This window comes from Crinia signifera, unplaced genomic scaffold, assembly GCF_055691185.1.
Source record: "Crinia signifera unplaced genomic scaffold, ASM5569118v1 HAP2_SCAFFOLD_629, whole genome shotgun sequence".
NCBI lineage: Eukaryota > Metazoa > Chordata > Amphibia > Anura > Myobatrachidae > Crinia > Crinia signifera.
Genome location: NW_028142524.1, coordinates 27813 through 54853, shown reverse-complemented (window position 1 = coordinate 54853; position 27041 = coordinate 27813). Strand labels below are relative to the sequence as shown.

Below are 27041 nucleotides of genomic sequence, written 5' to 3'. Positions count from 1 at the left end.
CCCCTTGCGGGCTCGCTGCGCTTGCCACGGTGGTAAGGGAGCGAATATATACACACATATACGTATACACACACACAGATGGCGCCATCAATTTTATTTTAAACAAACAAAATAACAGAAGGGGGGACATTATGGTGTTACCGTGTACCTATAACATATTTAAAAAGTATGCCTTAACCCAGTGGTGTCAAAGTCACGGCCCTACAGCTGTTGTGGAAGTACACATCCCTACATGCCCTGCCACAGATTTTATATAATGGATCGCTAAAATCTGTGGTAGGGCATGCTGGGAAATGTAGTTCCACAACAGCTGGAGGGCCATGAGTTTGACACCACTGCTAAACCCCTTAATGCCCATTACAGGATGAGGGATAGTTTCTTTCCGAGAGCGATTTTAGAAATGAATGTTGAAATGGGTTAGGAGTTGGTGGCTGGGTTTGCCTATGGACTATCTTGTATTTTATTTATTGATGTTTTGTACTGGATGGATGCTAAATTGAATTTTGTCACCCTATTTGGGGTGATGACAATAAAGAGGTATCTAATCTAACATGTAATCACAACCCACCACCTAGCATCATGCCACACCTCTTCCCTTAGCCCAAAGCAGATTAATCTTGCACCTCCTCTCCCCTCCCTCGCTCCCCCCCCCCCCAAGACATACTCTTCGCCAGTCGTGACCGAAGAGTGCACTCACATAGAATCGGTCGCAGGTGGGGGTACTGCAGCATCTGTCGGATAGGGCACCTCTCTCCTCCTCAGCGTCGTTCCCAGCAGCGTTGGGCTGTGTTCTCTGCCGCAGCGCCCTGGGGGCGGAGTTGGGGCAGCTGTCTCCCCGCCTGTATCCTTCCCGTCTATGTTGGGCGGTGTCCTGAGCAACGTCCTGGGGGTCCTCAGTGGCAGCAAGGTTTTAGTAGCATCCTGAAGGGGAGGGAAGAGGAGGAAAACATCCATATTTAAAAAAAAAAAATGCTGGTCTACAACAGTATGTAAAAATAGCGGCATAGTGAGTTTAGGAGAATCCTGTTCAAAAACTTGCAAAGAGATGGTGCCAGTGTGCACGCTCAGAGAGCAGATAAAGGGCGGGAAGGGGATTAAAAATAGGTCCTGGCATTTAAAGTACACAGGCCCACCTTGGTGTCAATAGTGTCAACACATTTGTGCGCGAGCGCTCAGGAAAAGAGGGTGTGGACACTCAAAATTGGCCTTGTGTAGTGTTCCACACCATATACCACTTCTACACATTCTGCAACAAAATAATAGACCCCATTATACTTGCCCCTTACACATTATGCCAAACGTATTGAGCCAAAATTCACATAATGCCACGCGGATTGAGCCAAAATTCACATAATGCCACGCGGATTATTCTTTATTCCCAGCGGTGGCAGGCGGCATTTCAAGGAAAAAAAACCTAACCCCATTGCACCTACCCCACACTGTCCCCCATCGCACCAGCCCCACACTGTAGTCTCCCATCACACCAGCCCCACACTGTAGTCTCCCATCACACCAGCCCCACACTGTAGTCTCCCATCACACCAGCCCCACACTGTAGTCTCCCCATTGCCTCCTCACCCCCTCTCCTCTGCTCCCCCTTCTCCTCTCCTTCACTTTCCCTCCTCTGCTCCTGCTCTTCCTTCTTCTCTCCTCCTCCTCCTCCTTTCCTCAGCTCCCCCACCACCTTCTCATCTACTCTCCATCCTCCGATCCCCCTCCTCTCCTCTGCTTCCCCTCCTCCTCCGCTTCCTCTATTCTGCTCCCTCTCCTCTTCCGCTCCTTTGCCCCCTCTCCTCTTCCACTCCTCCGCTCCTTCTTCCCTTATCCCCCTCCTCTCCCCTGTTCTCTCTTTCCCCTCTATCTCTCTCCTCCTCACCAATTTCCCCACAACTCACTCTCTCTCTCCCTCTTCCCCTCTCTCTCTCCCTCTCTCTCTCCCCCCTCTCTCTCCCCCCTCTCTCCCCTCTCCCCCTCTCTCTCTCCCCCTCCCCCTCTCTCCCCCTCTACCCCTCTCTCCCCCTCTCCCCCTCTCTCTCTCCCCCCTCCCCCTCTCTCCCCCTCTACCCCTCTCTCCCCCCCTCTCTCTCTCTCTCTCTCTCTCTCTCTCTTCTCTCTTTCTCCCCCCCTCTCTTCTCTTCCTGCACCCCAGCACGAGGTCACCGGCAGTCTGAAAGAGAGATAGAGAAGTGTGGGGAAATTGGTGAGCAGGAGAGAGATAGAGGGGAAAGAGAGAGCAGGGGAGAGGAAGATAGGGGTTGTGGAGGAGGGGAAGTGGAGGAGAGGAGGGGGATCAGAGAAGAAGGAGCTGAGGAGGAGTGGAGGTGAGGAGGAGGGGGGGCAGAGGAGGATGGGGAGCAGAGTAGAGGAAGAGTTAGAAGGGAGAGCAGAAGAGCAGTGGAGGGGGAGAGGGGGTGCGGAGGAGGGAAGCATAGGAAAGGAGGAGGGAAGCAGAGGAGGGGAATCGGAAGAGAAGGAGGTGGTAAGGGAGCGAGGATTCAGTATGAAATCCCGACGCCGGAATCCCGGCGTTCAAAATCCCGACAAGGGGGGGGACGTGGATGTAAAAATAGCGGCATAGTGAGTTTAGGAGAATCCTGTTCAAAAACTTGCAAAGAGATGGTGCCAGTGTGCACGCTCAGAGAGCAGATAAAGGGCGGGAAGGGGATTAAAAATAGGTCCGGGCATTTAAAGTACACAGGCCCACCTTGGTGTCAATAGTGTCAACACATTTGTGCGCGAGCGCTCAGGAAAAGAGGGTGTGGACACTCAAAATTGGCCTTGTGTAGTGTTCCACACCATATACCACTTCTACACATTCTGCAACAAAATAATAGACCCCATTATACTTGCCCCTTACACATTATGCCAAACGTATTGAGCCAAAATTCACATAATGCCACGCGGATTGAGCCAAAATTCACATAATGCCACGCGGATTATTCTTTATTCCCAGCGGTGGCAGGTGGCATTTCAAGGAAAAAAACCTAACCCCATTGCACCTACCCCACACTGTCCCCCATCGCACCAGCCCCACACTGTAGTCTCCCATCACACCAGCCCCACACTGTAGTCTCCCATCACACCAGCCCCACACTGTAGTCTCCCATCACACCAGCCCCACACTGTAGTCTCCCCATTGCCTCCTCACCCCCTCTCCTCTGCTCCCCCTTCTCCTCTCCTTCACTTTCCCTCCTCTGCTCCTGCTCTTCCTTCTTCTCTCCTCCTCCTCCTTTCCTCAGCTCCCCCACCACCTTCTCATCTACTCTCCATCCTCCGATCCCCCTCCTCTCCTCTGCTTCCCCTCCTCCTCTTCCTCTATTCTGCTCCCTCTCCTCTTCCGCTCCGTTGCCCCCTCTCCTCTTCCACTCCTCTGCTCCTTCTTCCCTTATCCCCCTCCTCTCCCCTGTTCTCTCTTTCCCCTCTATCTCTCTCCTCCTCACCAATTTCCCCACAACTCACTCTCTCTCTCCCTCTCCCCCCCCCCTCTCTCCCCCCCCCCTCTCTCCCCCCCCCCTCTCTCCCCCCCCCTCTCTCCCCCCCCCCTCTCTCCCCCCCCCTCTCTCCCCCCCCCTCCTCTCCCCCCCCCTCTCCCCCCCCCCTCTCTCCCCCCCCCCCTCTCCCCCCCCCCTCTCCCCCCCCCCTCTCCCCCCCCCCCCTCTCCCCCCCCCCCCTCTCCCCCCCCCCCTCTCCCCCCCCCCCCCCTCTCCCCCCCCCCCCCCCCTCTCCCCCTCTCCCCCCCCCCCCCCCTCTCCCCCCCCCTCTCCCCCCCCCCTCTCCCCCCCTCTCTCCCCCCTCTCTCCCCCCCTCTCTCCCCCCTCTCTCTCTCTCTCTCTCTTTCTCCCCCCCTCTGTTCTCTTCCTGCACCCCAGCACGAGGTCACCGGCAGTCTGAAAGAGAGATAGAGAAGTGTGGGGAAATTGGTGAGCAGGAGAGAGATAGAGGGGAAAGAGAGAGCAGGGAGAGGAAGATAGGGGTTGTGGAGGAGGGGGAAGTGGAGGAGAGGAGGGGGATCAGAGAAGAAGGAGCTGAGGAGGAGTGGAGGTGAGGAGGAGGGGGGGCAGAGGAGGATGGGGAGCAGAGTAGAGGAAGAGTTAGAAGGGAGAGCAGAAGAGCAGTGGAGGGGGAGAGAGGGTGCGGAGGAGGGAAGCATAGGAAAGGAGGAGGGAAGCAGAGGAGGGGAATCGGAAGAGAAGGAGGTGGTAAGGGAGCGAGGATTCAGTATGAAATCCCGACGCCGGAATCCCGGCGTTCAAATCCCGACAAGGGGGGGGACGTGGATCGTCCCCCCTTGCGGGCTCGCTGCGCTTGCCACGGTGGTAAGGGAGCGAATATATACACACATATACGTATACACACACACAGATGGCGCCATCAATTTTATTTTAAACAAACAAAATAACAGAAGGGGGGACATTATGATGTTACCGTGTACCTATAACATATTTAAAAAGTATCCCTTAACCCAGTGGTGTCAAAGTCACGGCCCTACAGCTGTTGTGGAAGTACACATCCCTACATGCCCTGCCACAGATTTTATATAATGGATCGCTAAAATCTGTGGTAGGGCATGCTGGGAAGTGTAGTTCCACAACAGCTGGAGGGCCATGAGTTTGACACCACTGCTAAACCCCTTAATGCCCATTACATGTAATCACAACCCACCACCTAGCATCATGCCACACCTCTTCCCTTAGCCCAAAGCAGATTAATCTTGCACCTCCTCTCCCCTCCCTCGCTCCCCCCCCCCCCCAAGACATACTCTTCGCCAGGCGTGACCGAAGAGTGCACTCACATAGAATCGGTCGCAGGTGGGGGTACTGCAGCATCTGTCGAATAGGGCACCTCTCTCCTCCTCAGCGTCGTTCCTAGCAGCGTTGGGCTGTGTTCTCTGCCGCAGCGCCCTGGGGGCGGAGTTGGGGCAGCTGAGTCCCCGCCTGTATCCTTCCCGTCTATGTTGGGCGGTGTCCTGAGCAACGTCCTGGGGGTCCTCAGTGGCAGCAAGGTTTTAGTAGCATCCTGAAGGGGAGGGAAGAGGAGGAAAACATCCATATTTAAAAAAAGAAAATGCTGGTCTACAACAGTATGTAAAAATAGCGGCATAGTGAGTTTAGGAGAATCCTGTTCAAAAACTTGCAAAGAGATGGTGCCAGTGTGCACGCTCAGTGAGCAGATAAAGGGCGGGAAGGGGATTAAAAATAGGTCCTGGCATTTAAAGTACACAGGCCCACTTGGTGTCAATAGTGTCAACACATTTGTGCGCGAGCGCTCAGGAAAAGAGGGTGTGGACACTCAAATTGGCCTTGTGTAGTGTTCCACACCATATACCACTTCTACACATTCTGCAACAAAATAATAGACCCCATTATACTTGCCCCTTACACATTATGCCAAACGTATTGAGCCAAAATTCACATAATGCCACGCGGATTGAGCCAAAATTCACATAATGCCACGCGGATTATTCTTTATTCCCAGCGGTGGCAGGCGGCATTTCAAGGAAAAAAAAATAACCCCATTGCACCTACCCCACACTGTCCCCCATCGCAGCAGCCCCACACTGTCCCCATCGCACCAGCCCCACACTGTAGTCTCCCATCACACCAGCCCCACACTGTAGTCTCCCCATTGCACCTGCTCCACACTGTAGTCTCCCCATTGCTCCAGCCCGCACTGTAGTCTCCCCATTGCAACAGCCCCACACTGTCACCATCACACCAGCCCCACACTGTCTTTCATCACATTTTCATCTGTCTTTCAGCCCCACACAGCATAGCTCTGCCCCAACACTCATGAAGCACCGCCTACATGTTTTGATTGGCCCACAATCCAATCAGTCAAAGAAAATGGATCACCATCAATAGGTAAAAACATTGATGGTCATCCATTGCATAGTGTGCCACAATCAATGGGCAGTTGCACTATTGTCATCAATTGCAAAGACGTCCATCCCTAAAGCTGTGCACACACAGTGCAAGTGAGCCTCTGTGCTAAGTTTGCAGTTAAGCACAGATGGCTCAGCATTGTGTGCTGAACAATCTGTCACGGCCAGTGTTCTCTGGTGTGAGAACATTGGCGATGACTAGATTTATAACTGGATGCAGTGTAAATCTAGTCAAGCAACAGCGACGCGCGGGACCGCGCAATCGTCATCACCAGAGGGTATACACATGGAGTGATCCTTTTTTCATTTCTAAGCGATCTAGTCAGATCACTTAGAAATAAGCCTCATATCCCCCTGGGCGGGATCGCCAGCCGCCGCGATGCTACCGCATATGTACTAACATATGCGGCTAGCATTGGGTTGCGGTGACGGAGACCCCCGCGATACCTGTAATGTGGTGTGTGGGGGTCTCCGTCACATCCTGGCGGCTGTCAGTGTCCCCCTGCCTCTCCTCCTCCTCCCTACAGCCGGATGTCCTCCCGGCTGTGACACCTGCTGAGGGAGGAGTAGATCGATGGAGGATGGGTCGCAAGGACGGCGGGCGGCGATAGAAGCCCATAGGCATCTATAGGGTATCGCCACCCAGAGGTGGAGATACCCTGCCAGGCGGAGATGGGGCGGACGGGTAATGGTACAAAGGAAAATGCGGTAAAACCCCCGTTTTATCACATTTTCCCTTTAGTACATCCCGCCCCCTGTGTGTATGCCCTATTAGGATGGTAGATAATACAGTATACACTTTAGACTACAGTATAACTAATGTGACAATAATCCCTGTATAACCATCCAGCAAGCAATCCCGGCGGGTGACATGTACTTGGTGTCACCTGAACGCAGCAGTGATCCCAGCCTATATACAGTATGCCCAGTTATCCTACATCTGCACTAATGGCTACGTGCAGTTTGCTAGCCTGTACGGTTTGGCTCACCTGTATCTCACCACATTGGCATGCCGGGCACATATTTACCATTACACTCACATGTGTTTATTATCATAGAACATAGCAAAGCGCACATAGCTACTGCAGCAGAGAGAGAACATATGGTATACACACAGAGGCTTCCCATAGATTATAATCTGGTCTATATACACCTGTGTCACACTTTGGGAAAGCAGATAGATAATTTACAGTGTATAATAATGCAGACAGCACTGGGGCTGAGATATTACAACCTGAGCCATAGAGTAGCGCTGCTGAGGATACACTGGTATGCCCATACACATAGATATCCCCAGGAGCACCATCCACGTGGATCGTCCCCCCTTGCGGGCTCGCTGCGCTTGCCACGGTGGTAAGGGATCGAATATATACACACATATACGTATACACACACACAGATGGCGCCATCAATTTTATTTTAAACAAACAAAATAACAGAAGGGGGGACATTATGATGTTACCGTGTACCTATAACATATTTAAAAAGTATCCCTTAACCCAGTGGTGTCAAAGTCACAGCCCTACAGCTGTTGTGGAAGTACACATCCCTACATGCCCTGCCACAGATTTTATATAATGGATCGCTAAAATCTGTGGTAGGGCATGCTGGGAAGTGTAGTTCCACAACAGCTGGAGGGCCATGAGTTTGACACCACTGCTAAACCCCTTAATGCCCATTACATGTAATCACAACCCACCACCTAGCATCATGCCACACCTCTTCCCTTAGCCCAAAGCAGATTAATCTTGCACCTCCTCTCCCCTCCCTCGCTCCCCCCCCCCCAAGACATACTCTTCGCCAGTCGTGACCGAAGAGTGCACTCACATAGAATCGGTCGCAGGTGGGGGTACTGCAGCATCTGTCGGATAGGGCACCTCTCTCCTCCTCAGCGTCGTTCCTAGCAGCGTTGGGCTGTGTTCTCTGCCGCAGCGCCCTGGGGGCGGAGTTGGGGCAGCTGTCTCCCCGCCTGTATCCTTCCCGTCTATGTTGGGCGGTGTCCTGAGCAACGTCCTGGGGGTCCTCAGTGGCAGCAAGGTTTTAGTAGCATCCTGAAGGGGAGGGAAGAGGAGGAAAACATCCATATTTAAAAAAAAAAAATGCTGGTCTACAACAGTATGTAAAAATAGCGGCATAGTGAGTTTAGGAGAATCCTGTTCAAAAACTTGCAAAGAGATGGTGCCAGTGTGCACGCTCAGAGAGCAGATAAAGGGCGGGAAGGGGATTAAAAATAGGTCCGGGCATTTAAAGTACACAGGCCCACCTTGGTGTCAATAGTGTCAACACATTTGTGCGCGAGCGCTCAGGAAAAGAGGGTGTGGACACTCAAAATTGGCCTTGTGTAGTGTTCCACACCATATACCACTTCTAAACATTCTGCAACAAAATAATAGACCCCATTATACTTGCCCCTTACACATTATGCCAAACGTATTGAGCCAAAATTCACATAATGCCACGCGGATTGAGCCAAAATTCACATAATGCCACGCGGATTATTCTTTATTCCCAGCGGTGGCAGGCGGCATTTCAAGGAAAAAAAACCTAACCCCATTGCACCTACCCCACACTGTCCCCCATCGCACCAGCCCCACACTGTAGTCTCCCATCACACCAGCCCCACACTGTAGTCTCCCATCACACCAGCCCCACACTGTAGTCTCCCATCACACCAGCCCCACACTGTAGTCTCCCCATTGCCTCCTCACCCCCTCTCCTCTGCTCCCCCTTCTCCTCTCCTTCACTTTCCCTCCTCTGCTCCTGCTCTTCCTTCTTCTCTCCTCCTCCTCCTCCTTTCCTCAGCTCCCCCACCACCTTCTCATCTACTCTCCATCCTCCGATCCCCCTCCTCTCCTCTGCTTCCCCTCCTCCTCCGCTTCCTCTATTCTGCTCCCTCTCCTCTTCCGCTCCTTTGCCCCCTCTCCTCTTCCACTCCTCTGCTCCTTCTTCCCTTATCCCCCTCCTCTCCCCTGTTCTCTCTTTCCCCTCTATCTCTCTCCTCCTCACCAATTTCCCCACAACTCACTCTCTCTCTCCCTCTTCCCCTCTCTCTCTCTCCCTCTCTCTCCCTCTCTCCCCCTCTCTCTCTCCCCCCTCTCTCTCCCCCTCCCCTCTCTCCCCCCCTCTCTCCCCCCCTCTCTCTCCCCCTCCCCCCCTCTCTCCCCCCCTCTCTCTCCCCCCCCTCTCTCCCCCTCCCCCCCTCTCTCTCCCCCTCCCCCCCTCTCTCCCCCTCCCCCCCTCTCTCCCCCCCTCTCTCCCCCTCCCCCCCTCTCTCTCTCTCTCCCCCCCTCTCTCTCCCCCTCCCCCCCTCTCTCCCCCCCTCTCTCCCCCCCCCCTCTCTCCCCCTCCCCCCCTCTCTCCCCCCCTCTCTCTCTCTCTCTCTTTCTCCCCCCCTCTGTTCTCTTCCTGCACCCCAGCACGAGGTCACCGGCAGTCTGAAAGAGAGATAGAGAAGTGTGGGGAAATTGGTGAGCAGGAGAGAGATAGAGGGGAAAGAGAGAGCAGGGGAGAGGAAGATAGGGGTTGTGGAGGAGGGGGAAGTGGAGGAGAGGAGGGGGATCAGAGAAGAAGGAGCTGAGGAGGAGTGGAGGTGAGGAGGAGGGGGGGCAGAGGAGGATGGGGAGCAGAGTAGAGGAAGAGTTAGAAGGGAGAGCAGAAGAGCAGTGGAGGGGGAGAGAGGGTGCGGAGGAGGGAAGCATAGGAAAGGAGGAGGGAAGCAGAGGAGGGGAATCGGAAGAGAAGGAGGTGGTAAGGGAGCGAGGATTCAGTATGAAATCCCGACGCCGGAATCCCGGCGTTCAAAATCCCGACAAGGGGGGGGACGTGGATCGTCCCCCCTTGCGGGCTCGCTGCGCTTGCCACGGTGGTAAGGGAGCGAATATATACACACATATACGTATACACACACACAGATGGCGCCATCAATTTTATTTTAAACAAACAAAATAACAGAAGGGGGGACATTATGATGTTACCGTGTACCTATAACATATTTAAAAAGTATCCCTTAACCCAGTGGTGTCAAAGTCACGGCCCTACAGCTGTTGTGGAAGTACACATCCCTACATGCCCTGCCACAGATTTTATATAATGGATCGCTAAAATCTGTGGTAGGGCATGCTGGGAAGTGTAGTTCCACAACAGCTGGAGGGCCATGAGTTTGACACCACTGCTAAACCCCTTAATGCCCATTACATGTAATCACAACCCACCACCTAGCATCATGCTACACCTCTTCCCTTAGCCCAAAGCAGATTAATCTTGCACCTCCTCTCCCCTCCCTCGCTCCCCCCCCCCCCCCAAGACATACTCTTCGCCAGGCGTGACCGAAGAGTGCACTCACATAGAATCGGTCGCAGGTGGGGGTACTGCAGCATCTGTCGAATAGGGCACCTCTCTCCTCCTCAGCGTCGTTCCTAGCAGCGTTGGGCTGTGTTCTCTGCCGCAGCGCCCTGGGGGCGGAGTTGGGGCAGCTGAGTCCCCGCCTGTATCCTTCCCGTCTATGTTGGGCGGTGTCCTGAGCAACGTCCTGGGGGTCCTCAGTGGCAGCAAGGTTTTAGTAGCATCCTGAAGGGGAGGGAAGAGGAGGAAAACATCCATATTTAAAAAAAGAAAATGCTGGTCTACAACAGTATGTAAAAATAGCGGCATAGTGAGTTTAGGAAAATCCTGTTCAAAAACTTGCAAAGAGATGGTGCCAGTGTGCACGCTCAGAGAGCAGATAAAGGGCGGGAAGGGGATTAAAAATAGGTCCTGGCATTTAAAGTACACAGGCCCACCTTGGTGTCAATAGTGTCAACACATTTGTGCGCGAGCGCTCAGGAAAAGAGGGTGTGGACACTCAAAATTGGCCTTGTGTAGTGTTCCACACCATATACCACTTCTACACATTCTGCAACAAAATAATAGACCCCATTATACTTGCCCCTTACACATTATGCCAAACGTATTGAGCCAAAATTCACATAATGCCACGCGGATTGAGCCAAAATTCACATAATGCCACGCGGATTATTCTTTATTCCCAGCGGTGGCAGGCGGCATTTCAAGGAAAAAAAAAATAACCCCATTGCACCTACCCCACACTGTCCCCCATCGCAGCAGCCCCACACTGTCCCCATCGCACCAGCCCCACATTGTAGTCTCCCATCACACCAGCCCCACACTGTAGTCTCCCCATTGCACCTGCTCCACACTGTAGTCTCCCCATTGCTCCAGCCCGCACTGTAGTCTCCCCATTGCAACAGCCCCACACTGTCACCATCACACCAGCCCCACACTGTCTTTCATCACATTTTCATCTGTCTTTCAGCCCCACACAGCATAGCTCTGCCCCAACACTCATGAAGCACCGCCTACATGTTTTGATTGGCCCACAATCCAATCAGTCAAAGAAAATGGATCACCATCAATAGGTAAAAACATTGATGGTCATCCATTGCATAGTGTGCCACAATCAATGGGCAGTTGCACTATTGTCATCAATTGCAAAGACGTCCATCCCTAAAGCTGTGCACACACAGTGCAAGTGAGCCTCTGTGCTAAGTTTGCAGTTAAGCACAGATGGCTCAGCATTGTGTGCTGAACAATCTGTCACGGCCAGTGTTCTCTGGTGTGAGAACATTGGCGATGACTAGATTTATAACTGGATGCAGTGTAAATCTAGTCAAGCAACAGCGACGCGCGGGACCGCGCAATCGTCATCACCAGAGGGTATACACATGGAGTGATCCTTTTTTCATTTCTAAGCGATCTAGTCAGATCACTTAGAAATAAGCCTCATATCCCCCTGGGCGGGATGTATTAATGTAAATCGCCAGCCGCCGCGATGCTACCGCATATGTACTAACATATGCGGCTAGCATTGGGTTGCGGTGACGGAGACCCCCGCGATACCTGTAATGTGGTGTGCGGGGGTCTCCGTCACATCCTGGCGGCTGTCAGTGTCCCCCTGCCTCTCCTCCTCCTCCCTACAGCCGGATGTCCTCCCGGCTGTGACACCTGCTGAGGGAGGAGTAGATCGATGGAGGATGGGTCGCAAGGACGGCGGGCGGCGATAGAAGCCCATAGGCATCTATAGGGTATCGCCACCCAGAGGTGGCGATACCCTGCCAGGCGGAGATGGGGCGGACGGGTAATGGTACAAAGGAAAATGCGGTAAAACCCCCGTTTTATCACATTTTCCCTTTAGTACATCCCGCCCCCTGTGTGTATGCCCCATTAGGATGGTAGATAATACAGTATACACTTTAGACTACAGTATAACTAATGTGACAATAATCCCTGTATAACCATCCAGCAAGCAATCCCGGCGGGTGACATGTACTTGGTGTCACCTGAACGCAGCAGTGATCCCAGCCTATATACAGTATGCCCAGTTATCCTACATCTGCACTAATGGCTACGTGCAGTTTGCTAGCCTGTACGGTTTGGCTCACCTGTATCTCACCACATTGGCATGCCGGGCACATATTTACCATTACACTCACATGTGTTTATTATCATAGAACATAGCAAAGCGCGCATAGCTACTGCAGCAGAGAGAGAACATATGGTATACACACAGAGGCTTCCCATAGATTATAATCTGGTCTATATACACCTGTGTCACACTTTGGGAAAGCAGATAGATAATTTACAGTGTATAATAATGCAGACAGCACTGGGGCTGAGATATTACAACCTGAGCCATAGAGTAGCGCTGCTGAGGATACACTGGTATGCCCATACACATAGATATCCCCAGGAGCACCATCCACGTGGATCGTCCCCCCTTGCGGGCTCGCTGCGCTTGCCACGGTGGTAAGGGATCGAATATATACACACATATACGTATACACACACACAGATGGCGCCATCAATTTTATTTTAAACAAACAAAATAACAGAAGGGGGGACATTATGATGTTACCGTGTACCTATAACATATTTAAAAAGTATCCCTTAACCCAGTGGTGTCAAAGTCACGGCCCTACAGCTGTTGTGGAAGTACACATCCCTACATGCCCTGCCACAGATTTTATATAATGGATCGCTAAAATCTGTGGTAGGGCATGCTGGGAAGTGTAGTTCCACAACAGCTGGAGGGCCATGAGTTTGACACCACTGCTAAACCCCTTAATGCCCATTACATGTAATCACAACCCACCACCTAGCATCATGCCACACCTCTTCCCTTAGCCCAAAGCAGATTAATCTTGCACCTCCTCTCCCCTCCCTCGCTCCCCCCCCCCCCCAAGACATACTCTTCGCCAGGCGTGACCGAAGAGTGCACTCACATAGAATCGGTCGCAGGTGGGGGTACTGCAGCATCTGTCGAATAGGGCACCTCTCTCCTCCTCAGCGTCGTTCCTAGCAGCGTTGGGCTGTGTTCTCTGCCGCAGCGCCCTGGGGGCGGAGTTGGGGCAGCTGTCTCCCCGCCTGTATCCTTCCCGTCTATGTTGGGCGGTGTCCTGAGCAACGTCCTGGGCGTCCTCAGTGGCAGCAAGGTTTTAGTAGCATCCTGAAGGGGAGGGAAGAGGAGGAAAACATCCATATTTAAAAAAAGAAAATGCTGGTCTACAACAGTATGTAAAAATAGCGGCATAGTGAGTTTAGGAGAATCCTGTTCAAAAACTTGCAAAGAGATGGTGCCAGTGTGCACGCTCAGAGAGCAGATAAAGGGCGGGAAGGGGATTAAAAATAGGTCCTGGCATTTAAAGTACACAGGCCCACCTTGGTGTCAATAGTGTCAACACATTTGTGCGCGAGCGCTCAGGAAAAGAGGGTGTGGACACTCAAAATTGGCCTTGTGTAGTGTTCCACACCATATACCACTTCTACACATTCTGCAACAAAATAATAGACCCCATTATACTTGCCCCTTACACATTATGCCAAACGTATTGAGCCAAAATTCACATAATGCCACGCGGATTGAGCCAAAATTCACATAATGCCACGCGGATTATTCTTTATTCCCAGCGGTGGCAGGCGGCATTTCAAGGAAAAAAAACCTAACCCCATTGCACCTACCCCACACTGTCCCCCATCGCACCAGCCCCACACTGTAGTCTCCCATCACACCAGCCCCACACTGTAGTCTCCCATCACACCAGCCCCACACTGTAGTCTCCCCATTGCACCTGCTCCACACTGTAGTCTCCCCATTGCTCCAGCCCGCACTGTAGTCTCCCCATTGCAACAGCCCCACACTGTCACCATCGCACCAGCCCCACACTGTCTTTCATCACATTTTCATCTGTCTTTCAGCCCCACACAGCATAGCTCTGCCCCAACACTCATGAAGCACCGCCTACATGTTTTGATTGGCCCACAATCCAATCAGTCAAAGAAAATGGATCACCATCAATAGGTAAAAACATTGATGGTCATCCATTGCATAGTGTGCCACAATCAATGGGCAGTTGCACTATTGTCATCAATTGCAAAGACGTCCATCCCTAAAGCTGTGCACACACAGTGCAAGTGAGCCTCTGTGCTAAGTTTGCAGTTAAGCACAGATGGCTCAGCATTGTGTGCTGAACAATCTGTCACGGCCAGTGTTCTCTGGTGTGAGAACATTGGCGATGACTAGATTTATAACTGGATGCAGTGTAAATCTAGTCAAGCAACAGCGACGCGCGGGACCGCGCAATCGTCATCACCAGAGGGTATACACATGGAGTGATCCTTTTTTCATTTCTAAGCGATCTAGTCAGATCACTTAGAAATAAGCCTCATATCCCCCTGGGCGGGATGTATTAATGTAAATCGCCAGCCGCCGCGATGCTACCGCATATGTACTAACATATGCGGCTAGCATTGGGTTGCGGTGACGGAGACCCCCGCGATACCTGTAATGTGGTGTGCGGGGGTCTCCGTCACATCCTGGCGGCTGTCAGTGTCCCCCTGCCTCTCCTCCTCCTCCCTACAGCCGGATGTCCTCCCGGCTGTGACACCTGCTGAGGGAGGAGTAGATCGATGGAGGATGGGTCGCAAGGACAGCGGGCGGCGATAGAAGCCCATAGGCATCTATAGGGTATCGCCACCCAGAGGTGGAGATACCCTGCCAGGCGGAGATGGGGCGGACGGGTAATGGTACAAAGGAAAATGCGGTAAAACCCCCGTTTTATCACATTTTCCCTTTAGTACATCCCGCCCCCTGTGTGTATGCCCCATTAGGATGGTAGATAATACAGTATACACTTTAGACTACAGTATAACTAATGTGACAATAATCCCTGTATAACCATCCAGCAAGCAATCCCGGCGGGTGACATGTACTTGGTGTCACCTGAACGCAGCAGTGATCCCAGCCTATATACAGTATGCCCAGTTATCCTACATCTGCACTAATGGCTACGTGCAGTTTGCTAGCCTGTACGGTTTGGCTCACCTGTATCTCACCACATTGGCATGCCGGGCACATATTTACCATTACACTCACATGTGTTTATTATCATAGAACATAGCAAAGCGCGCATAGCTACTGCAGCAGAGAGAGAACATATGGTATACACACAGAGGCTTCCCATAGATTATAATCTGGTCTATATACACCTGTGTCACACTTTGGGAAAGCAGATAGATAATTTACAGTGTATAATAATGCAGACAGCACTGGGGCTGAGATATTACAACCTGAGCCATAGAGTAGCGCTGCTGAGGATACACTGGTATGCCCATACACATAGATATCCCCAGGAGCACCATGCAGCAGCCCTGTGGGAGTCACATACATGACCAACATACAGACTGAGCTCCAGTCCTCACCCACAGGTTGCTCAATGCTCAGGGGGTGTTCTGCACATGTGCACTTACCAGCCGCTTCTTCTACGCAGGAACATGGCGTCCCAGTCAGTGACTGCCTCCATCAGAACAGCCGGCAGAGTGCTTCTTGGGTCACTTTATTAATGTACCTATAACATTAATCAGAACATTAATATATGCTAACCTAGATTGCCCCTTGTAGGAATACTTTATCTTTCTTTGCTTCCAAGTCTAATACATATTCCTGGGTGCGCCTCCCCCATTACCAATTGATACTTAATATAGTAATGCAGGGGTGAGATAGCTATACCAATTACAGGCCGTTCGGATTGATAGCCTCTATCTATTAACCTGTATCAGCGATATCAGATGGTCGACAGTCATCAGGTCGACATACTGCAAAGTCGACATGGGTCTAGGTCGACAGGTCATTAGGTCAACATGGTCTAGGTCGACTGGGTTTTTCACTGGATTTTTGGGGGTTTTTTTAAGCCGACATGTGCCGACAGGCGGAATTTCATGCCCTACCATCCACTAGGGCAGGCGTTCCCAACCACGGTCCTCAAGGCACACCAACAGTGCAGGTTTAAGTGATATCCAGGCTTCAGCACAGATGGATTAATCCAAATCACAGGTACTAATTAAGTCACCTGTGCTCAAGCCTGGATATCATTAAAACCTGTACTGTTGGTGTGCCTTGAGGACCGTGGTTGGGAACGCCTGCACTAGGGTGTGGTGGGAGAATAACATAGAGTGCCAAGCACAGCCAGACATGCGAGGGGATGCGGTGCACTTAATCCTGTGTCCATGTTGACTGTGTCGGCATTCGGGTAAAAAAAAAGTACAAAACCCCATGTTGAGCTAGACCATTTTGACCTAATGCTTTTTTGGACCAAATGACCTGTTGACCTTGACCCATGTCGACCTTGCAGTATGTTGACCTAATGACTGTCGACAATCTTTAGGTCGACCATATGATCCTTACCTGTTTCAGCAAGGGGTGTGAGGCCAATTTCTCTCCAGGGAATGGAGAAATATCTGTGTTTAGAGCCAGACTAGAATCACGTCTGCCCGCAGACAATAGATCGGGTATCATTTTTTTATTTTTTTTTATGTATGTTTGACAAAGGCCATACACTTCACTGGAGGCGAAGATCCGCAGACGAAGGCCAGAGCATACAGCTAATTGCTGCCGATCCTACTATTAAAAAAGAAAAAGGAATGTATTGTATACACAGAACATCGAACATTCCTTCCAACTTTTACCAATAGATCAGTGGGACCTGCATGCAGCTGGCCCTGGAAAGGGGCGGGGCTATGTGCAACGGGGGCGGGACCGGGCATCGAGGCCCCGGGTTTTCCATCCTCTTTGCCAGCGTACCCAGCCCCGTCTCTCCTTGCTGCGCACGGCACCTATCCAGCAATCACCGGCTGCTCCACAAAGCAGAGCAGCCATGATCACCTCCCCTCAAGGGACATCAGGGCAGGCTCCAAATAGCGGGACCATACCACTGTAATCAGGACAGTTGGGAGGAATGCTATAAATACATTATCATGTAGCGCCTATTATTCCTGTTGTCCGACTCTACCTGTATGACTACATGTGAAGGAAAACACAGAGGCTGCTTCTTTTGCCCAACGTTTGGGAATTTATGATATTTTAGTTTTCGGAACTTGTCTCCTGTCCTACATAACAGTTTATAGACGCTGTGACCAGGGGTGAGGGTCATTAAGTCGACAGTAATTAGATCTTTTGGTCGGCAGTGAAAAGGTCTACATATGAAAAACATCGACCTAGTTTAAATTGATGCTGAAAACGGTCGACACAATCCAAAAGGCTGCATGAAAAAGGTCAACACAGGAATAGGTCGACATGAGTTATTAAAGAAAATTGTGTATGTGGAAATCTGCTGACACGGGCACTGTATAAGTGTACAGCGACACGGACACACAGCTCCAATTTCTATTCACTTTTTTCTTAATGCACTTTTTTAATTTTAACCTATTTTGCCGTTTTGTGCCAATGAATAAACTGTATATTTAGAACAATTGGTCTGTACACAGACTCCGTCCTGCCCCCACTTAAAGTTATTCCTCCTGGTTATATATGGTGGCTAATTATTAATATTATGTAGTTTGAGCAGAAAATATTGTGGTATCAGTGGATGAGTCAAAAACTCAGGCTGCTGCCGGATCCGAAGGCGCTACACCCCACGCCCCTGAAACAGCAGACACTGGAGGAGGATTCGAACCCGTGGTGGCTCAGCCTGAGTGGCTGTCCCAGACGCTGAACTAACGGTACACGCCACTGTACCAGCCACTCATACACGGACTGTTTGTGTATCTCGTAGCTACAATGCAGTGACGTCATTCACGCTGTGCCGCACCATCGCCACCTATTGGCAGCTGCTGGAACTACACCTGGCACATAATGCATCGTCATCACTGCTGCTCCCCCTACATGAGCACTCTGCCGGCTGTTCTGATGGAGGCAGCCACTGACTGGGACGCCATGCCCCTGCGTAGAAGAAGCGGCTGGTAAGTGCACATGTGCAGAACACCCCCTGAGCATTGAGCAACCTGTGGGTGAGGACTGGAGCTCAGTCTGTATGTTGGTCATAGTTACATAGTAGGTAAGGCTGAAAAAAGACTTGCGTCCATCTAGTTCAACCTGGTATAGATATCCATTGCTGATTTGGTTGGTTCTGGTATTTTACAGACAAATTATATTTCTTATTTGTACCCATGGATGTTTTTCTCCAGTAAATGTTTGTCCAACTTTGCCTTGAACGCATTTAATGAGCCAGCCGTTACCACCTCTCTGGGAAGAGAGTTCCAGAGTTTGACTGTTCTGACCGTAAAGAAATTCTTTCTACTAGCTGAATGAAATCTTTTTTCTTCTAATCTATACTCATGCCCTCGCGTCCTAGATTCCTTTCTAGTAGAAAATAGGGTGTGTGACAGTTCCTTATATTGGCCCTTGATATACTTGTACATGTTGAGCATGTCCCCCCTTAAACGTCTCTTTTCTAATGTAAATAGTCCCAAATTGCTTAATCTCTCCCCGTAGCTTAAATTCTCCATTCCCCTAATAAGCTTTGTTGCTCGCCTTTGGACTTTTTCTAATTCTATGATGTCCTTTTTATAGTGTGGGGCCCAGAACTGTACTCCGTACTCTAGGTGAGGTCTCACCAATGCTTTATATAGTGGCATAATTACCCTTGAGTCCCTAGTTTCCATTCCCCTCTTAATACATGCCAGAATTTTGTTGGCCTTTTTTGTAGCTACGTTACAATGGGCACTACATCCTAGATTGCTGTCTATTTGGACTCCTAGATCCTTTTCAAGTATGGAATTACCCAGTTCCTCTCCGCTAAGGTTGTAACTTGCACACTGGTTGTGTCTCCCAAGGTGCATAACCTTACATTTATCTACATTGAACCTCATCTTCCATTTTTTTGCCCACTCATCTAGAATTGCAAGATCATTTTGAAGCATGGTGACATCTTCTGGTGATTTGATGACTTTGCTAAGTTTTGTATCGTCCGCAAAGATGGATACATTGCTGAGTAACCCTATCCCAATATCGTTAATAAAAATGTTAAACAAAATGGGCCCCAAAACCGAACCCTGGGGCACTCCACTTAGTACCGGTATCATATCTGATACGGCACCATTCACAACCACTCTTTGTTCTCTATTACATAGCCAATTCCCTACCCATCTGCAGATATTTTCACCCAATCCTAGGTTCTCCATTTTATTAATCAATCTCTTGTGTGGGACAGTATCAAATGCTTTAGCAAAATCTAGGAAAATCACATCTACAGCATTTCCATTATCGAGGTTTTTGCTAACCTCTTCATAGAACCCTAGTAGATTAGTTTGGCATGAACGATTTTTCACGAACCCATGTTGGTTAGTACTGAGTAGAAGGTGATGATCTAAATATTCCTGGATACCATCCCTTAAAAATCCTTCAAATAGTTTACCCACAATTGATGTTAAACTAACGGGTCTGTAATTAGCTGGATCTTCCTTTTTTCCTTTTTTGAATATTGGCACTACCTCTGCTATTCTCCAATCTTTTGGTACTATACCTGACGATAGTGACTTGCTAAAGATATAATGTAGGGGGGTAGCTAGTTCATCCCTTAATTCCATTAATACCCTCGGATGAATCCCATCTGGCCCTGGTGACTTATTTGTTTTGAGTTTGCTTAGCCTCAGTATTATTTCTTTCGGCGTGAAATCCACAATGAGATCTGGCTTATTTGTCCCGTTTGTGGTAAATGTTCGTTCCACAGTCTGCTCTCCCTTAGTAAATACTGATGAGAAGAACTCATTTAACAGTTTTGCTTTTCCCTTGTCCTCAGTAACACTTTTTCCACTAGTATCAGTTAGTGGGCCTATGTTTTCCTTAATTAAACGTTTACTATTTATGTATTTAAAAAATTTCTTTGGGTTGTTTTTGCTTTCAGTGGCTATGCACTCTTCATATAATATTTTAGCTGCTTTGATTACCCCTTTACAAGTTTTGTTTGATTCTTTGTATTTTGCGAATGCCTCCTCATTCAAGTTATTTTTATAGAATTTAAAGGCTCTGGTTTTATTGTTGATAGCTGACCTTACTTCTTTGTCATGTATGTGACTCCCACAGGGCTGCTGCATGGTGCTCCTGGGGATATCTATGTGTATGGGCATACCAGTGTATCCTCAGCAGCGCTACTCTATGGCTCAGGTTGTAATATCTCAGCCCCAGTGCTGTCTGCATTATTATACACTGTATATTATCTATCTGCTTTCTCAAAGTGTGACACAGGTGTATATAGACCAGATTATAATCTATGGGAAGCCTCTGTGTGTATACCATATGTTCTCTCTCTGCTGCAGTAGCTATGCGCGCTTTGCTATGTTCTATGATAATAAACACATGTGAGTGTAATGGTAAATATGTGCCCGGCATGCCAATGTGGTGAGATACAGGTGAGCCAAACCGTACAGGCTAGCAAACTGCACATAGCCATTAGTGCAGATGTGGGATAACTGGGCATACTGTATATAGGCTGGGATCACTGCTGCGTTCAGGTGACACCAAGTACATGTCACCCGCCGGGATTGCTTGCTGGATGGTTATACAGGGATTATTGTCACATTAGTTATACTGTAGTCTAAAGTGTATACTGTATTATCTACCATCCTAATGGGGCATACACACAGGGGGCGGGATGTACTAAAGGGAAAATGTGATAAAACGGGGGTTTTACCGCATTTTCCTATGTACCATTATCCGTCCGCCCCATCTCCGCCTGGCAGGGTATCTCCACCTCTGGGTGGCTATATTCTATAGATGCCTATGGGCTTCTATCGCCGCCCGCCGTCCTTGCGACCCATCCTCCATCGATCTACTCCTCCCTCAGCAGGTGTCACAGCCAGGATGTGACGGAGACCCCCGCACACCACATTACAGGTATCGCGGGGGTCTCCGTCACCGCAACCCGATGCTAGCCGCATATGTTAGTACATATGCGGTAGCATCGCGGCGGCTGGCGATTTACATTAATACATCCCGCCCAGGGGAATATGAGGCTTATTTCTAAGTGATCTGACTAGATCGCTTAGAAATGAAAAAAGGATCACTCCATGTGTATACCCTCTGGTGATGACGATTGCGCGGTCCCGCGCGTCGCTGTTGCCTGACTAGATTTACACTGCATCCAGTTATAAATCTAGTCATCGCCAGTGTTCTCACACCAGAGAACACTGGCCGTGACAGATTGTTCAGCACACAATGCTGAGCCATCTGTGCTTAACTGCAAACTTAGCACAGAGGCTCACTTGCACTGTGTGTGCACAGCTTTAGGGATGGACGTCTTTGCAATTGATGACAATAGTGCATACACACTATTGTGCAATGGATGACCATCAATGTTTTTACCTATTGATGGTGATCCATTTTCTTTGACTGATTGGATTGTGGGCCAATCAAAACATGTAGGCGGTGCTTCATGAGTGTTGGGGCAGAGCTATGCTGGTGGTAAGGGTTGCTGGTCTTACTGTACTGCATATTAAAAGAATAATAATAAAAAATATATATATAATTTATGTAAGGTGCTAAACAACATATAATGGTGATTCAATTGTTTTGTGCACCCGTAGCTCTTGCCTAATGTAGTGGGAGCTAATGAATTGTTCGCAGCCCTTGCCCTGGTCTTGTTGGCTGCATTTTTGCGCCCTAAATAAACTAGATGCAGCTTATTGCCCTACTGTGCGCGAAGGGTGCGAGGAGAAATCCAGGTGACGTGCAGCCTGGGAGTCGGGTCACCAAACAATTGACTTTGATTTTAAAGCTCGTTTGTCACTGAGCGCCCTTTAGCTGTTTTGAAACTACACATCCCAGCATGCCTTGCCATAGTTTTAGTATTCCCTAATAGCAGAACTGTGGCAAGGCATGATGGGACTTGCAGTTTCACAACAGCTGGCGGGCCATAGTTTGGACATGATTGGTGTATTGGGTTCGTTAGCTGTTCACTAGCCTTTTGCACAAACCACTTTGGCACATATGGAGATGTAATCTCTTTATTAGTCTTTTTATTAGTCTTGCACTCTACTATTACATATAATGCATGCCTTGACACCGTTTCACCGTTCGTGACACCCAAAATGTCGTTAAAATATTTGTTCCAACCAGATTGTTGCTCGGAAAATGTCCAAACTTTTTTTATTTCTTTACATTTTTGAAATACACAAAAAAGGGATTTTTGTAAGAACTTACCGTTCGAATCCCTTTCTCTGATATGGTCCTGGTGACACAGCTCAACACTGGGATGTAGGAGGGTCCGAAGGAGCCAGGCACCTATCCTAAATCTTTTAGAGGGTAGGCTCCTCCCCTACTGCATCCCGGACTCTTCAGTTCAATCTTTCAAAGCCACTGGAATACATTAACTCAGTACAAACGCCTGCACATATTATATGCACATTTTTTAACAATAACTGTTACTTTAACCAATTAAACATGAACATCATGAACACTGGCATACTTACTGAGCGTAAGGGAGGGATCGCTGTGTCACCAGGACCATATCAGAGAAAGGGATTCGAACGGTAAGTTCTTACAAAAATCCCTTTTTCTCTTTCAATGGTCCTGGTGACACAGCTCAACACTGGGACGTTCCAGAGCCGGTCCTTTGTGTGGGTACGCTCAGGTCTGCAGCTCTCATCACTGCTCGCCCGAATGATGCGTCCTCCGACGCGAACTCATGGAACCTATAGAATTTGGCAAAGGTATGAACAGATGACCAAGTGGCAGCCCTGCAAACCTGCTCAGCTGTTGCCCCATGTCGAACCGCCCAAGAGGTGGCAACTGACCTGGTGGTATGCGCATTTATCCTTGCCGGAACAGGCCTTCCAACTTTAGTGTATGCAAAAGCTATCACAGAGCGCAACCACCTAGCAATGGTCTGCTTAGATGCCGGCCAACCAATCTTGTGTATGTCATACAACACTAACAAGTCGTCAGTCTTTCTGACACTCTTAACTCTGTCCACATAAATGCGTAATGCACGCACAACATCCAAATTCCTCAATTTGTCCCTTTTTCTAGAACCCTCTGGGGGTTGAACACAGGTAGAACTATCTCCTGGTTTAGATGGAAAGCAGAGACTACTTTTGGTAAAAACTGAGGTACCGTCCGAAGAACTGCCCTATCCTCATGAAATATCAAGAAAGGAGACTTGCATGACAATGCTCCTACTGTAACTCTGACACCCTCTTCGCTGATGCCACTGCCAACAAGAATACCAGCTTCCATGTGAGAAACTTAAGGTCCGCCGACCTTAATGGTTCAAAAGGTGCCTTCTGAGGCGAGAGAGAGAGAGAGAGAGAGGGTGAGGCGAGAGAGAGAGAGAGAGAGAGGCTTAGCCGGCAGGAAGAGCTGACAGCCACTGCTAGCAGAGAGCAGCTTAGCGTTGTGGCGGGGGGGGGGGGGGGATTTGTCACTTTAAAGAGCTGCCATGCCGCTCACTTCTCAGGACTTCAGCAGTGGTAACAGCATGGGGGACGGTGGCGGGCTACATCTGTAACAACAGACACACAGCTTTCAGCAGAGAGCTCATCAGCGTTTCAGTGCATGCAGGGGGGGCGGATGAGAAAGTTTGCAACGGGGTGTCAGCGCACCAGGGGGGCAGCGGAAGGGCGCAAAGTCCCAGACACAAAAAGGGCAGGAACACTAATTTCTGTGTCCTACGGATGACAGAAGGAGGGTGATATGGTCAGATGTATCTGCCTTCACCGTGGTTCGCAACAAGAAGATTTTGACCCAACTTGAATAACTCTGCAGCTCTTAAGGCCCCCATCTGCTAGGGTGGGGAATCGCCTGTGGTACCCCGCCAACTCACCCGGCAGCTGCTACGTTCAGTTCACAAATATTTCTACCCATGCATGTTGCCCCTTCTTTATATAAACACCTCTTTCTACACTTTTATGAAAACTCTTCACTACTGTATAACCGCAGCTCACCGTTACCAATTCTAAACAGTCTCTTGTTACAGTACATCTTTAGTTGTGACACCTGTCAGTATCACACTGACCCCAGGGGTTAATAAACTGCTTTCTGTTCTACCCTGATACTAGTAAATCCCCTAAACTCCAATACTGCTCTAAAACAAACAGTCATATTTATTGTGGGTTTTATTACTGTTTTAATTCAGCTCATCCTGGAAAAGGATTTGTGGCATTGAGAAAACCTCTGCGAGTATTTATAACAGTGTCTTGAGAATAAAACATTAATCTGGTCATGTAATTATAAATATGGTCAAAATAATAGGCAAAATCAGTGCTGGTGGCTGCCAATCGTAAAATATGTGATAACAGAAGTGAATCACTTGCCTCACCACATAATTACTTTTAAGTACGATATAAACAATCAACTAAATATATATTTTTTTGGCATTTTTCAATAAAGAAACTTTTAGCCTAGTGCTGCTGTGAAAAAAATTCTGATACTCTCTCTAGGTCTGTGGGTCCCAACCTCGGTCCTCAGGACCCTCCAACAGTCTGCGTTTTCCAGGTCACCCGGCAGGTGCACTCATTATTCACTGACACATTTTAAAAGATCACAGGTGGAGCAAAGTATTTCACCTGTGATCCTGCATGGAGGCCTGGAAAAAAGGGATTTTTGTAAGAACTTACCGTTCGAATCCCTTTCTCTGATATGGTCCTGGTGACACAGCTTCACATTGGGATGTAGGAGGGTCCGCAGGAGCCAGGCACCTATCCTAAAGCTTTTGGAGGGTAGGCTCCTCCCCTACTGCATCCCAGATTCCTCAGTTCAATCTTTCAAAGCCACTGGAATACATTAACTCAGTACAAACACCTGCACATATTATATGCACAATTTTAAATTTAACTTTTCAACCAATTATAACATGAAACATCATGAACACTGGCATACTTACTGAGCGTAAGGGAGGGATCGCTGTGTCACCAGGACCATATCAGAGAAAGGGATTCGAACGGTAAGTTCTTACAAAAATCCCTTTTTCTCTTTCAATGGTCCTGGTGACACAGCTTCACATTGGGACGTTCCAGAGCCGGTCCTTTTGGGTGGGTACGCTCAGGTCTGCAGTTTTCATCACTGCTTGCCCGAATGATGCGTCCACCGACGCGAACTCATGGAACCTATCGAATTTGGCAAAAGTATGAACAGAAGACCAAGTGGCAGCCCTGCAAACCTGCTCAGCTGTTGCCCCATGTCGAACCGCCCAAGAGGTGGCAACCGACCTGGTGGTATGCGCATTAATCCTGGCCGGTACAGTCCTACCAACTTTAGTATATGCAAACGCAATAACAGAGCGCAACCACCTAGCAATGGTCTGCTTAGAAGCAGGCCAACTAAGTTTGTGTATGTCATACAAACCAGTAAAGTATCAGTCTTTCTGACACTCTTAACTCTGTCCACATAAACGCGCAAGACGCGCACAACATCCAAATTCCTCAATTTGTCCCTTTTCCTAACAACCCTCTGTGGGTTGAAACACAGGCAGAACAATCTCCTGATTTAGATGAAAAGCAGAGACTACTTTTGGTAAAAATCTAGGGGTACTGTCCGAAAGGCAGCCCTATCATCATGACATATAAGGGAGGAAGACTTGAAGAACAAAGCAATCAACTCCGATATTTTTTTTTTTTTTTTTTTCTGACGCCACCGCCAACAAAAATACCAGCTTCCCTGAAAGGAAACTAAGGTCAACCGACCTTAACGGCTCAAAAGGCGCCTCTTTAAGGTACTCCAGAGCCAGAGATAATTCCCCTGGCGCTACTGGTTGGTTGTAGGGAGGTTTCAATAGATAAACCCCCTGCAGGAAGGTCTGTACTTCTGGTTCTAACGCAATCCTTCTTTGGAAAGAAAAATTGACACGGTCGAGAAATGTACTCTGAGTGACTGAAGGCCTAACCCAGAGGAAAGGCCCTCCTGTAAAAAACTCCAACTATTTAGCCATTTTAAATCTCGATGTGCGTGACCTCTGTCTTACACACCAACAAATATAGGTCTTCCAGGCCCCAAAATAATTTACAGAAGACACTGACTTTCTGGCTTTCCTCATTGCGTTAACCACCGCCTCTGAGAATCCTATATTCCTCAAAATGGCGTTTTCAACAGCCAGACCGTCAAAATTAATCGAGCTGAATCCAGCTGGTTGAACGGTCCTTGTTTTAGAAGGTCTGACCTCAGAGGTAGACGCCACGAGTCCACAGAGAATCTCTGAAGCCTCGAGTACCAGGATCTCCCTGGCCAATCTGGGGCCACTAAAATTACTGGAATTGTCTGGGCCTGTATTGTTTTCAACTCTCTTGCCAGCATTGGAACTGGCGTTAAATCATAAAGAAGATTCCCCTCCCAGGGGATAGTCATGGCATCCACTGCTTCTGCCAGTGGATCCCACGTCCTGTCATACAACCTGGGTACCTGATGGATGAACCTGTATGCCTTCAGGTCCCTATCCGGGGTTTCCCCCTTATTGTAATCTAGTGGAATACTTGTGGATTCAGCCTCCATTTTCCTTCCATCAGTTTCTCCCTGCTCAGGAAGTCGGCCTCTATATTCTCCACTCCTGGTATGAAGATTGCTGATAATGCTAGAACATTCTGTTCCGCCCACAAGAAGATTCGGGACACCCCCACATGGCCAGATTGCTGTGTGTGCCTCCCTGGTGATTCAGATACGCCACAGCTGTGACGTTGTCGGTCTGAATGCCTAAAAGGGAGCTCTTGTAATCTTTTCTCCCGCCAGAGAAAACCTCTTCCACACAGCCCTCAGTTCCAAGATGTTGATCAGTAAGGCAGACTGTAAAGTATCAGTCTTTCTGCTCTAAAGTCCACAAGCCCTGCAGACGCAGGTCCACGACTACTG

The 27041-nt window shown here is 49.2% G+C and overlaps 1 long non-coding RNA gene across 4 annotated transcripts in view; it reads right to left on the bottom strand.

Moving 5' to 3' along the window:
• Window positions 1-677: 677 nt before the first annotated feature.
• Window positions 678-27041, bottom strand: part of LOC146055907 (uncharacterized) — a 45778-nt gene continuing 19414 nt past the window's right edge. For 3 of the 4 annotated variants that reach the window (XR_014468983.1, XR_014468981.1, XR_014468982.1), the window contains exons 4-8: window positions 13159-13382; window positions 10224-10447; window positions 7709-7932; window positions 4793-5016; window positions 678-921 (exon numbers count right to left, since the gene is read on the bottom strand). This is a non-coding gene — a long non-coding RNA (uncharacterized LOC146055907). Of the gene's footprint in view, window positions 922-4792; window positions 5017-7708; window positions 7933-10223; window positions 10448-13158; window positions 13383-15682; window positions 15865-27041 lie in introns of those variants that run through there. The other variant, XR_014468984.1, reaches the window with a different exon arrangement.